Here is a 13,810-nt window from a genome sequence, read left to right on the forward strand (position 1 = left end):
GATATGCAGGAGTTAACCAGGTGACCAGGGCAAGAAAGGTTATTCTAAGAAGGGCAGATGGTTTCTAGGAAGACACAACTCAGGGCCGGGCAAGAGCTCTGCTTGGAGAAATTGAAAGACATTTAGAGCAACTGAAACATCAAGGGAAAGGACCAGGAGCAGTGAGGCTGCAGAGACCATCAGGGAACAGGTCTTGGGGCCTTGAACCTTATTCTGATGACTAAGAGAATCACAGCAAGATTTTTTTTTTTAATTTTATTGTTATGTTAGTCACCATACATCATTAGTTTTTGATGTGGTGATCCACGATCCACTGTTTTCGTATAACACCCAATGATCTATGCAATACGTGCCCTCCTTAATACCCATCACCGGGCTAACAAATCCCCCCTCCCCCCTCCCCTCTAAAACCCTGTTTGTTTCTCAGAGTCCATAGTCTCTCATGGTTCATCTCCCCCTCCAATTCCCCCCCTTCATTTTCCCTTCCTTCTCCTAATGTCCTCCATGCTGTTCCTTATGTTCCACAAATAAGTGAAACCATATGATAATTGACTTTCTCTGCTTGACTTACTTCACTTAGCATAATCTCCTCCAGTCCCATCCATGTTGATGTAAAAGTTGGGTATTCATCATTTCCAATGGCTGAGTAATATTCCATTGTATATATGGACCACATCTTCTTTATCCATTCGTCTGTTGAAGGGCATCTCAGCTCTTTCCACAGTTTAGCTACTGCAAACATTGCTGCTATGAACATTCGGGTGCATATGGCCCTTCTTTTCACTACATCTGTGTCTTTGGGGTAAATACCCAGTAGTGCAATTCCTGGGTCATAGGGTAGCTCTATTTTTAAATTTTTGAGGCACTTCCACACTGTTTTCCAAAGTGGCCGTACCAACTTGCATTCCCACCAACAGTGTAAGAGGGTTCCCCTTTCTCCACAACCTCTCCAACATTTGTTGTTTTTATCCCTGTCCATTTTTGCCTTTCTAACTGGTGTAAGGTGGTATCTCAATGTAGTTTTGATTTGAATTTCCCTGATGGCTAATGATGATGAACATTTTTTCATGTGTCTCACAGCAAGATTTTAAGGGTGTATATCAGTTTCCCGGGGCTGCCATAACCAATTACCACAAATCAGGTGGCTTAAGAAAACAGAAATGTATTCTCGTAGTTCTGGAGACCAGAAGTCTGAAGCCCAGGTGTCCACAGGGCCGTGCTCCCTCTGAACACTCCAAAGGAAGATCCTTCCAGGCCTCTTCCTAACTTCCAGTGGTTGCCAGCAGCCTTTGGTCCTTTGGTATTTCTTAGCTTTTATTTTTATTATTTTTAATTTTTTTAAAGACTTTATTTATTTATTTGACAGAGAGAGACACAGCGAAAGAGGGTACACAAGAAGGGGGAGTGGGAGAGGGAGAAGCAGGGCTCCCGCGGAGCAGGGAGCTCGATGTGGGGCTCGATCCCAGGACCCTGGGATCATGACCTGAGCCGAAGGCAGACGCTTAACGATTGAGCCACCCAGGCACCCCTGTTTCTTAGCTTTTAGACACATCACTCCAATCGCTGCTTCTGTCATCACATGGCATTCTCCTCTTTGTGTCTCTGTGTGTCTGTGTCCCTGTGTCCTAATGTCCATGTCCCTCTTCTTATAAGGACACTGGTCATATTGGATTTAGGGTCCAACTTGATCCAGAATGACTTTATCTTAACTTGATCACATCTGCAAAGACCCTATTTCCAAATAAGGTCACATTCACAGATTCCACATGGACATGAATTTGGGAAGGGTACAATTCAACCCAGAGCAGCAAGGAAATGATAAAAATCTGATTTACATTTTAGGAATACTATCCTGAAGAGATTAGGGGAAAAGATAGGGAGGGAGCAAGACTGGGAAGACAGAGATTAATTTCATATACATCTTTATTATTTTTGAAACGTGAGGTTTATTTTGAGGTCCTGCTTACTGCACGTCAGACATTGAGTTAAGAGCTGTTCCCATGATATCTCATTCAGTCCTCACACAGCCCTGTGAAGAAAACCAGAGACGTGACTTTACCTGTCCATGGTCACCCAACAGAGTTTCAGACCCAGATCCTGCAGGCTCTGGACCCCCAGGCTCAAAGCTGAAGACAAGATGAAGGCAACGAGAATGATTTGACATGGATTTCCAGGAGGAAGAAACTGTTGCCCACTAACACGGTTCTGTTTGCAAACACACTTCATATTCCGTATGCAAAGCCAGGGCAAAAGGTGAACAGCTGACATGTCCTGAAAAGTACTCGTGTTGTAACTTGAACGAATCTGACGGTTCCACTCACATGGCGCCGTGTCCAGTGATTCAGCACTGGGTCAGAAATGTTCTTTTAAGAAAAGACCTAAGTAAAATCCGTGCTTCACAAACATGAGACCATATTAAAATAAGCCTACTTTTTATAAGATGAAGAAACTTGAAGCCATTATCTGAAAATTCAGAGGACAGAAATGAATTCAGAGGAAAAAGAGGTTAATTGGTGGGAAATGTTCAGACTGATGGCTGATATTGATCAGAAACACTGACAGCTGGATCTTCTCCCCCTTTGTCGCTTTGCCTCCGTAGTCCACAGTTTTAAAGGTGGATTGAAATTTTAAGAGACAATGAAGACCAATGTTATTCTCCCTTGAGCTCAGTATTCTTTCTGGGGGGGAGGGGGGATGAGTATTCTGGGTTTAGGTTACAGCTTTCGTCACCTATCACAATTTCGTAATCTCAAAATCTGACCAGAGCACCTAACTTTCAATTTTCTCATTTTGTTCCAAGTCTTTTCCCTGCAATATTAAAAGAGAAAAGATGGAGAGCACTGGGGAGGGGGGAAAGAAAGGAAAAAACTGAAAAAAGAAAGTAAATACCAATTCCAAAAGGGAGAAGAAAACAATAGTCCAATGGGCTATTCTGAGATTTATTATTGCTTAAAAAAATAAGCATAAAAACTTTAAATCAAGCTTATTTTTTAAAAAAATTGGTTCCTAAAAATAAAGAATAAACGTGTTTAAAAGCAATTAATAAGCAATTTTTATCTAGGAAGTGAGCGATTTTTGTGCAGAGGGGGAAAAAAGGCTCCAGGCTTTGCCTCATCTCCTAGAAGCATCCCATATTCTTAGATGTGACGTTGCCTTGGTAACCACAACTTGGTGACCTCGTTATTTCAACCTAATCCTGCTTTGAAATTATAGTTGCTCCACCCTTTTGCCTGGCTAGCCTGATAACATAATCATTGTAAATGAGGATGGGAAAAAAACAGCAGGCTATAGTCCCTCCGGTGACACAGGACCAGTCTCACCTTATCATGGAAATAGACGAACAATTAAACGGCATGAATCTAAACCCCTAAAAGTGGATTTTCTTATTTTTTATATGGTTTGTTATGCTTATTTTCAAAACCTACTGGTCGATTCAATGGAGCAGGGTATCTTGATATTACTATATGAAAATGGAAATTTCTTATTTGTGTTAAAAGAAAAAATTAAGGAGAGCTAAACTGTCAAAGGTGAAGTTCTTAATTATGCATTTGTTTTGCCCAACAGCCACATAGAAACGGGAATCAGAATATTGTTTTTTAACAAATAGGATAGCTGCACCCAGATTTGTTTGCCCAGCCTAACTTCCTCTGGCTAAAGCCCCACAAATCAGCTGTCCTCTTGAATTCAGATTCCTTTCATAACAAAGGGGGTCTTAGGAGACTATATTGCTTAAATTCTGAAGGCAGCAAGTGTATAGTTTAAAGGAAATGTAATTAACTCATTTGTTTCAATTTGGGTGCTTTGAGATCTCTGTTAGGCTGGGAAGGGGAGACAAATTCCATTCTCTTTCGCACTCATTTCCTCCTTTTTTTTTCTTTGCATTCCAAAATGGCTTGGGTACAGAAGCCCTGGGTTCAGATCTCAGGAAAAGATTTATGCTGCACACAGTTCATATGTTGAGTCTGGGGAGCTGTGTGCCCCTGTGTCTTAGGATCCTGAGTGTCCCTAAATTTCCCCTCCAGGAGAACCTGCCTAAGTGCCCCCACCTTGATTTGTTGTGTTTCCCAAGAGATCCCCATTATGGCATTTGGAGGAGTGAGAAGAGTTGTGTAACTTGGACATTCCACTCTCCCAAAATTCTCTTGGTGGCAATGATCCCACTTCCTCTGTATCTCCACTTTGTGTTTCCCAAAGAATATCACTTTGAAGCTGGTGGATGTGCTGTTGGTCTCACTGTTGGGTGCCAGTGATGGCTCACAGGTGAGGGGCAAGCTGCCAGTCAGGGCCGTTATCCAGACAGAAGCCTGGACTACATCTGGATATGCCAGGGCAGAATGCTTTCCATGTTGGTATCCCTCCTCTCTGCAAAAACATAGCCACTGCTATCCCTTATTTCTTATGACGATCAACATTATTGTGATATTTTAACGGTGTAAGGAAAGTTATAGTTTCTTGAAGAAACTATGCCACATAAATTAAAGTTTTATTGTCAGGATGATATTATCAAATCTCTTTAGAGAAGTAAGTTGGAAGAGTCTGTACAGGACTTAAAAGTGTATCTTTCCTTTTCCTGAGACATGAGTCAGAAGTGACATTTTATAAAGTGTGAGCTCAAATTATACTTCATGGGGCCACTGGAAGCCCACTCTCCTCTTGCTCACTCTCGCCAGAAGGAGTAAAACCAATAATAACAGCTAACAGTTAAGAAGTTCTCACACTATCATTAGCCCCATTTTACAGAGGAGAAACCAAGACAGATAGACAGGTGGCTTGCATAGTATCCAAAACCTAGCAGTGTAAGTGGCTGAGCCGAATTCAGGCGCCCTTAGCTACTCCGCTCTTCTGTCCCCATGGAGCCTAACTGTAGAACCAGAACCAAGGAATGCAGTCCATGGGTAGACATATCCAAATTCCCTAAGAAATTTCTATAGTTCAGGCTGTCCAAAGACAGAATAGACAGTCTCAACAACAAAGGAAACACAAAATAGAAAACCTTAGACTAAACATCCTTGGCTTCCCAGAACAGATCTGAGTATAAATATTGCATCCTTCTAAGTATTCATCAGATGGGATACTTTTGGCCTGGTTGGGTGGGTGGGAAATGCTTAAATGACAGAGAGAGACAGAGATGGAAATTCGTTGGCAGATCAAGCATCTGTGTAGGGATGAGCAAAGCAGAAGAATGAATTATGAGAATCAAGGTCAGATGGGGGTAAGGGACTAATAATAGACAAGTTTTAGGTCTAGACTGAGAATTGAGAGAAATCATCCAGTTACCATGAGGGTCAAGGAGGGTAGCTCCTGCAAAAGTAGATAGAAAGGGGGGCACCCTGGTGGCTCTGTCAGTTAAGTGTCCAACTCTTGATCTCAGCTCAGATTTTGAGTCTCAGGCTCCTGAGTTCAAGCTCCATGTTGGGCTCCACTCTGGGCATAGAGCCTACTTAAAAAAAATAAAATAAAAAAATAAGGCGCAGATCATGAGATAAATGTAAAGAGCTATGATCGCAGTATTAGCTGGGAGTGCAGCAGTCTCCCAAACAAGGGAAGCCATGCCAGTAGATGAAACAACTCTACCGGACCTATTGGAGCCAGAAAGAAACAAGGATGCAAAGGATGACAGGAGTGGCCGGGATAGAGAAGGGAATCTGAGAAGGGAAGGTACAGCACTGGCGGCGCTTGGACCACAAGCGTCCTGGTTCATTTCTCACAGTTCTTCCTTCCACTCTGCACCCAACAGACTTGTAAATAACCAAATCACCATGCCTGTCCCACGACTCCTTCCCTCTACCTGGAAACCCCTCCATCTCCCCCCATCACTCCTCTCTTCCCTCCTCCTTCAGCTTGGCTATCGCCCGTTTGTGCATTGGGTCTCTTCTTAGTTGTTACTTCCTACAGAAACTCTTTCTGGACTCCCGCCATCCCACACACTAAGTCTTTTTTTTCCTTTTCTTCTCCAAATATCCTGTCCTTTCTCTATCTCTATATTGTCATTGTCCTTGCCCTGTCTTCCCTACCACCACCATCATGCCATAAACTTATAAACCCTGTAAAGTCAAGAACCATAATGTTTTCACAGTGCTTGGCACACTTAGTAGACACCCAATAAATTCATTCATTCACGTATTTACTCGACAAGTATTTAGCGAATATACATTCGATGGCAGACAGTGGAGTAGAAGAGTCAACAAGACAGATAAGTTCCTCACCTTCATTCTTGGAGGAGGAAAGTTTTTTTTCATCAGGTAAACAAAAACAAACAAGATGTTTATAGATTATTATAAATGGTATGAAAAATTAACAGGGTAATATCATAGAAGAGGAAAATCTTCTGTTAGTCCCACCTCTTTGGGTTTTTTTGTTGTTGTTGTTGTTTTCTTTTAACTTTTTTTTAGATTTTTTATTTATTTATTTGACAGAGAGAGCACAAGCAGGGGGGATGGGGGAGGGAGAAGCAGGCTCCCCACTAAACAGGGAGCCCAATGTGGGGCTCGATCCCAGGACCCTGACTGAGCCACCCAGGTGCCATAGTCCTACCTCTTTGGGTCCTTGGAGAATCCGTTACCTGCAACCTGAAACCATATTCCTTCTTCCATGGGGCATTCACTGAGGGCTCACTAGGCATCAGACACAGAGATCCTTGGGGAGATTTCAGGCCAGTGAAGGGCTCTGACAAGTAAACCGGGGATTCCGGTCCTGGTTTCCAGGGCAGTGACAAAGATATGTACATAGGGCCATGGTATAATGGAGCGTGAGTACACTGAAGATTGGGGAAAAGTCCTCTGGGTCTGGAAGGGCTTCTGGTGAAGGTGACATTGAGCCTGGTGATTCAGAGCACCGAGATTCGTGGGCCCCAACTGCCTGTGTTTGAATCCTACACTCCCCCCAACTCACTAGCTGTGTAACTTGAATGAGTTACTTAATCTCTCTGTGCCTCAGTTTCCTCATCTGTAAAATGAGGGTAATGACAATACCTTACAGGAGCGTTGTGAGAATGAAATCAGTTAGTATATGTAAACTATTTAGAACAGGGTGAGCACATGTGTTGACCTCTATTACCATTTTTCAGGCTGTAAGAGTTAGCTCAATGAAGAAGGAGAGGTAGAGAAAGCACTCCAGGAAGAATGAAAGAAAGAATGGCAAACGACTTCAAGATGCCAAGTCAGTCATCGGGCTCTGCCTCTGTCTCCTGAGTGATCACGAGGGAGAATTCATTATACCTAGCGCTGCCCTATGGGTTAAGGACAGATCCAGGAGAAATAGACAAAGTGGTTTCTCTCCTCTAAGACATTATATTCAACAAGACTAAGCGCATAAGCAAAAAATTAAGAAGGAGCCAAGATAACATGTAACCAGCGCTGAACTAGGTGGCCAGACACCAGTGATACTAACAAGAAAACTATCAGTCACAGTATCTGTGTGTTTATAATACTCCAGGCACTGGGCTAAACATTTCACATGCTTTTCCTGCTCAAATTCAGCTTATAAACAGAGGTTACATGACAAAACCTCCAGGAGATTTCAGAGAAGGAAGAGATGGACCAAAGGGCCTCATGAGGACAATAAAGCTTGAGCTAGTCATTGAAGGAAGGAAAGAGTATGAATAGAGAGATGGGGGTTAGGAACTAGGTCAGGGCAGTCTGATGGAAATATAATAGGAGCCACAAATAGAAGCCACATGTATAATTTTTAATTTTCTAACAGCCACATCTTTTTTTTAGATTTATTTATTTATTTATTTATTTATTTGAGAGAGAGTTGAGTGAGGGGCAGAGGGAGAGAATCTCCAGGCACACTCCCCACTGAGCGCAGAACCTAACTCGAGACTTGATCTCACCACCCTGAGATCATGACCTGAGCCGAAACCAGGAGTCTGATGCTTAACCAACTGAGCCACCCAGGCACCCCCAGCCACATCTTTTACAAGTAAAAAGAAACAGGTGAAATTAACTTTTAAAAGTATTTATCTAATTTATTTAAATTATTTTAACATGTAATCAGTATAAGAAATTATTAATGAGATATTTTAAATTATCTTTTCTTAGAAAAAGTCTTTGAGGGGCACCTGGGTGACTCAGTGGGTTAAGTGTCTGCCTTCAGCTCAGGTCATGATCTTAGAGTCCTGCTCAGTGGGGAGCCTGCTTCCCCCTCTCCCTCCTCTGCTCACCCTGCTGTGCTCTCTTGCTCTCTCTGTCAAATAAATAAATAATATCTTTAAAAAAAAAAAGAAAAAGAAAAGGTCTTTGAAATCTGATATGTGTTTTACACTTACAGCACTTATCATTTGCAAGTAGCCATATTTTACGTGCTCAGGAGCCACATGTGGCTGATGGCCACCATCTTGGACAGCACAGTCAAGAAGGAAAAAAGAACTGGCATTGACCAAAGTCTCATCAGACCTCTGTCACTTTTTCTTTATTATTTAACTTTCCCCACCACCCTCTTGGGAAATGCTATTATTCTCCCCATTTTACAGATGAGGACACTGAGACTCTAAGTGATTAAGTCAACAGTTCAATGAACAGGCTGACCTAGGATTTAAACCCAGACCCGACCAATTTCAAGCTTGGGCATATTCCTCACCCTGGAACTGGCTTCAGCAAATACCCCTGGGGGCTTTATGCTATGAAGCAAGATGGTGCCTGAGCAAGGAGAAACCACTAGATCCGGGGCTACTTCTGAGCAGCTTGCTCCCCACCCCCCAAAGCCCACATAGCACTAGTACAGCCTCCCGGTTCTGGAGGAGGGGAGGAAGGCAAGCAGGCAAGCAAACCAACCAACCTTTCCCATTAAGTAGCACTTGAAGCTCTAGTCCTTCTCCTGAACAGTAAAGCCACAAGAGGGTATGCGGGAAGGGCAAGGAAGGGCACCTGTGGTACATAAATATTTAACTTTTTTTTGCTGGGAAGTGCAGGATGAGGAAACACTTGTCCCTTTCTCAGCCAGGGGAGCAGGGCTCCCTCACATACACCCTTTGTGGGCTCCACTTTGTCGTCAATTACTTTTCTAAAACTATTAAGAGGGGAAAGGGGGAGAGTACAAACAGAATTAACAGTAATTTATGATCTGAAAAGAGACAGCAGGAGTTCAAAATCTGTCTCTATTAGGATACTTTCCTGGCGCTCCCCTGGACCCCCAAGCCACAGGATCCTGTAGGAAAAGGATGTTTATACAGCATTCCTGGCAGGAGAGACGCTTTTCCTTGCGCCCAGAGGGCAAGGTTCAGCCAACTTTCCACAGAGGGGTCTGGCTTGTGCTGAGCCTGCTGCCAGGACCCAATCCCGGGTGTGGGCAGTCACTGAGTTTTTTAGATTTTTGTTTTATTGCATTTATTTCTTTCTCAGGGGTCCCTTCTGGATTTCTCCAGGGACCTCCAAGCCTGCTCCTCCCCCACCTCAACCGTCAGCAAAGCCCACTAGGAGAATTGCCAAAAGAGACACTCATCAGTTCAGTGAGAATGTTGCCCTGCTTCTGCCTTTGATAACTCCAGAATTTTCGAGACAAAGGTTTACTCCATCGTCTAAGGCATGTTTTATGCCATGCACTTTCACTTTGTAGGACTAACTTTTCAAGTCAAGGAATTACAAAGCCTCTACATATAGCAGCTTGAATTATTGCCCAAAAGGAGAGCCCATCGAGCTCCAGAATTACTGCTCCTTTTCTTTGTCTTTTCTTTTGGGGTTGGCATCGGGATGCTGTGATCCGACTGGGAATACCGTCTCTGACACGTGCTTGTGGTCCACTCGGTATTAATGATGCAGTCGAGTCTTCAGGTGAATTTTGGAGCTAAAGGGAGAAACAAAAAGAAAATTTCATAAACCACCCCCAGAATCTGTTAGCTGAGGCTCCACACGGTTTAGGGCTTAACCAGCCAGTCCCTTAGATCACTAGCGACCCCAAGTGGCCAACTTAAAATAACAGGTTTTTGGGGTTTTGTTGGTTTTTGTTTTTGTTTTTGTTTTTTCCTGCGGAAAAGAAACATACTTCAAGGTTTTTTATTCCCAAATCCTTGTAGAATTTTTTTAAACTACAGAGCTGGGAGGACCATTAAAGTTACCTGGCTTAATCATCTCATTTTACAGAAAGCATAGATCCAGAGAGGTAAAGAGGGATTCCAAAAATCACACAGCATGTTAGGGTCAAGCGAGGAAGGGTGAATGCGACCAGATTTTAGGTCCTTAATGGAAAAAGAAAAATTTTCCCCAAGCCACAAAAGAAATATTGTTATTACAGAAGAATCACTGTAATGAGCCTGCCTTGTTCTAATACATCTGTAGCTCCCTTAGGTACACTCTTCTTTTTTCCTCTTCTATGCCTAGACTGACCCGGGTTTATTCAATTGAATCACGGCAAGTGTGAGGCCATCATGGGAGAGAAGGGGGATGTCGGCATTTAGCAAATGTGGGTTAGATGCTTATTCCCAAAGCCTGGGCCTTGAGTCTGGTTCCCACCCACATATGCACTGTAGAGTGGGCATTGCCATTCCCATTTTAGAAATGAGAAAATCAAAGCTCAGGGAAATTAATTAACTTGCCCAACATCAGTCAGCTACTAAGTTGCAAAAACAACTCTCTTCATCACTTTATTTATGTGTGCCTCATTTATCCATCCATCAAATGGGATGATAACATCTGCCTGTAGAATCAGAAAATGTTGACATTAGTAAGGGTCCATGAAGGAGCCTGCTTTGGAACAAAATGAACCCCCGCTATAGAAAACTGACAAAAATGTCTATGAGGAAGTTAATCAGAGAGAACATGGGTGCTGTTGTAAGGAACACCAGGAAATCCCATTCTCCTTAAAACAAAAACTAGAATTTCCAAGGTGTCCCTCCAGGTCAAATTTCTATTCTTCCCCCATGTGACGTCTTTCCCTGGAGGTGTCTCAGTTGTCTCTGTCATCAGGAAGCCGAACCTTTGGCAGGACACTGCCCTCCTCTTGGCAGCTCTGTCCCAAGCATGGACAGAATTCCCTTTGCTATCAGCTCTGAGCACCATGGAGACGGTCTGGAATTTCCCCAGTGCTGTTCCTAAAAATTACTGCCGAAGAATAGAAGGTAAAGTAACACAGAGAGTGGAAGAAGCCTAAAATCAGTTTGATTTACAGAACATGAAATTGGGATCCAAATCTTAACCAGAGGGGGTTCTCTCTAAAGCTGGCAAATCCTGCTCTGCTCCAGGAAGGGTCTCAGTTCTAAAACACTCCACATAAATTGTTCCAACCTTTCACAAAAGCAACATGGCAACATGCTTCAAGGTCTAGGAAAAATTCCTACTCTTTGGCCCAGGAACTCCCCTTCTAGCAATCCACCTGAATGAAATAATGAAACCGCGCAGGCAGTGAGGAATACACAAAGATGATCATCACTAACTTACATTCAGTTACAAAAAAAAAAAAAATGAAAGCAAATTATACAACAACAGGGTTTATGATGTAACCAGAAGATAGAAGATTATGTAACCATTAAAAAATAATGTTTTCAAAGCATTTTTAATGACAGTAAATGAAAAATCATTTTAAATGGCACTAAGTGAAAAAACTTGAGTGCAAAACAGGTGCGTATTATGTGATCAAATATTTAAAACCAAAATAAGAGAAGTGTGAGTGTATGAAGAAAAAAAATAAGAAGAAATGTTCACCCACCAGAGTGTTCACAATAATTATGACTAAGTGCTGAAATTAATGTTGATTTCTTTTCTACTTATATCTTGCTTTAGTTTTACAGTGAGGTTGCATTAATGTATAATCTGAAAATGAAATATATATATTTTTAAGATATTGATGCTGCAGCTCGAACAGCTGCTGTATTTTCTCAGGCCACACCCTCCTTATTTTTACTCTGTCCCCACCTTGCTCCTCCATCCTGGCGTCTTCTCCTCCACCCGCCTCACCTCTGCCCCCCTTTCTGGTTTTTTTTTTTAATTCTTTATTTAGATTCAATTTAGTTAAAATATACTTTATTGTTAGTTAGCAGGGTAGAGTTCAGTGATCCATCAGTTGCATATAACACCCAGTGCTCATCACATCACGTGCCCTCCTTCATGCCCATCCCCCTGCTACCCCATCCCCCTTACCTTCCTCCCCTCCAGCAACCCTCAGTTTATTTCCTATAATTAAGAGTCTCTTATTTGTCTCCCTCTCTGTTTTCATCTTGTTTTATTTTTTCCTCCCTTCCCCTATGTTCATCTGTTTTGTTTCTTAAATTCCACATATGAGTGAAATCGTATGGTGCTTGTCTTTCTCTGACTGACTTATTTCGCTTACCGTAATACCCTCTAGTTTCATCCACTTTGTTGCAAATGGCAAGATTTCATTCTTTTTGGTGGCTGAGCAATATTCCATTGTATAAATCATACACAAAAATTCAAGATGGATGAAAGACCTAAATGTGAGACAGGAATCCATCAAAATCCTAGAGGAGAACACAGGCAGCTACTTCTTGCTAGACATGTCTCCAAAGGCAAGAGAAACCTCCACCCTCCTTTCCGCTTGTCCATCTGAGAGCCACATTCAATGACCCACCCAATGATTAATGTTTCAAGGGGTCCCTCAGAATCACATTTGTCAAGGTGCAAGGGCCCCTTCTCAATTCCTTACCATTAAATAGAGAACCCCAGGGAAACCCACATTCCCTGCTCATTTTAGAAGGCTTTTCTTCCTTCTTCCTAGTTGAAAGGCAGGGTCCGTGTAAATTTGGAATTGATTCACCTGATATTTATTGAATGTCTGCTATATGCCAGGCCCTGTTGTAGTAGGATGCAAGAGACAAGGTCCCGACACTCAAGGGTCTGCACAGATAATAAATAATCATACAAACGAGAAGACTGTCAGCTCTGATAATGCCATGCTAGGAGTGTGTGGGCAGCTTCCTGAGATGGTAACTCTTCAGACCTGTGATGGCAAAGGCATGGGGAAAGATCCAGGATGCATTTTGATGCCAAGATGTTTGGAAAAACCCAACTTCTCCAGGGCTCGCGCATTGCCGGAATGTTAGAATTGGCCAAGAACTCTCAGAAAGAGAGATGCAAGAGACATCGAAAGGCAGACGTGTGCACACAGGTCAGTGCCAGCTACCTCCCGCTTCCCAGCAATACTCCCTCCTTCTCCTGGCAAGTGATGTGGGTTAGGAGGGAGAGACCAAGAAGAGGCTCCTACTGATGGGCTGTAGGGAGCATGTTGCTTATTTCTCAAGTGCATCATTGTTGTTTACCAAAAGAATAATAAACCTTTAAAATCACTAGTAGCCAATCGTTTCTCAGCCTTTTAGCTAAGATCAAGTGTAGTATCTGTTCTTATCAGTTTAAAATCACTGGTGGCCATAATGGTTTCTCTTTCTTGAGATTCAGCAGTGAGTACCTCAGAGTCTGAGGTCCTGGGAATGCATCACCTGTACAACAGATTTAGGAAACCTGAAAAAGGGTACAATGAGAATCCAAAGAGGTGACAGAACCTCAAATTCATTTCTGCCTTCCCAACACCTCACTGCAACACACACACACACACACACACACACACACACACTCATACTCACACCCATTCCCTTTCCCAGATCATCTATGATGCCCCGTGAGCATCCATTCGAACATTTCCCAACCTTTCTGCAACTTACCTAATACTTTTTTCTGGACATAAATAGGGATTTCAACTGGGATGAAAGCTGTCATTCAATCTCCAAAAAACTCATCAAGCACCAAACAAGAGTGGGAAATGGCTTGAAGCTGACTATAACAGAGTAGGCAGGATGTTCTGTCCTGAGGAATCACTGTGAACAGGGAATCAGATGAGCTGAGATTGTTGTTGGAGGAAGTGAGGA

General features: G+C 42.6%; 1 pseudogene; it reads left to right on the forward strand.

Annotated features, from left to right (window-relative positions):
- The first annotated feature begins 13,244 nt into the window (after positions 1-13,244).
- On the forward strand, positions 13,245-13,358 carry LOC112836169 (U2 spliceosomal RNA; annotated as a pseudogene).
- Positions 13,359-13,810: the final 452 nt, after the last annotated feature.

Source organism: Callorhinus ursinus, unplaced genomic scaffold (assembly GCF_003265705.2).
Source record: "Callorhinus ursinus isolate GAN/ISIS: 27379988/994484 unplaced genomic scaffold, GSC_fseal_2.0 scaffold4, whole genome shotgun sequence".
Lineage (NCBI taxonomy): Eukaryota > Metazoa > Chordata > Mammalia > Carnivora > Otariidae > Callorhinus > Callorhinus ursinus.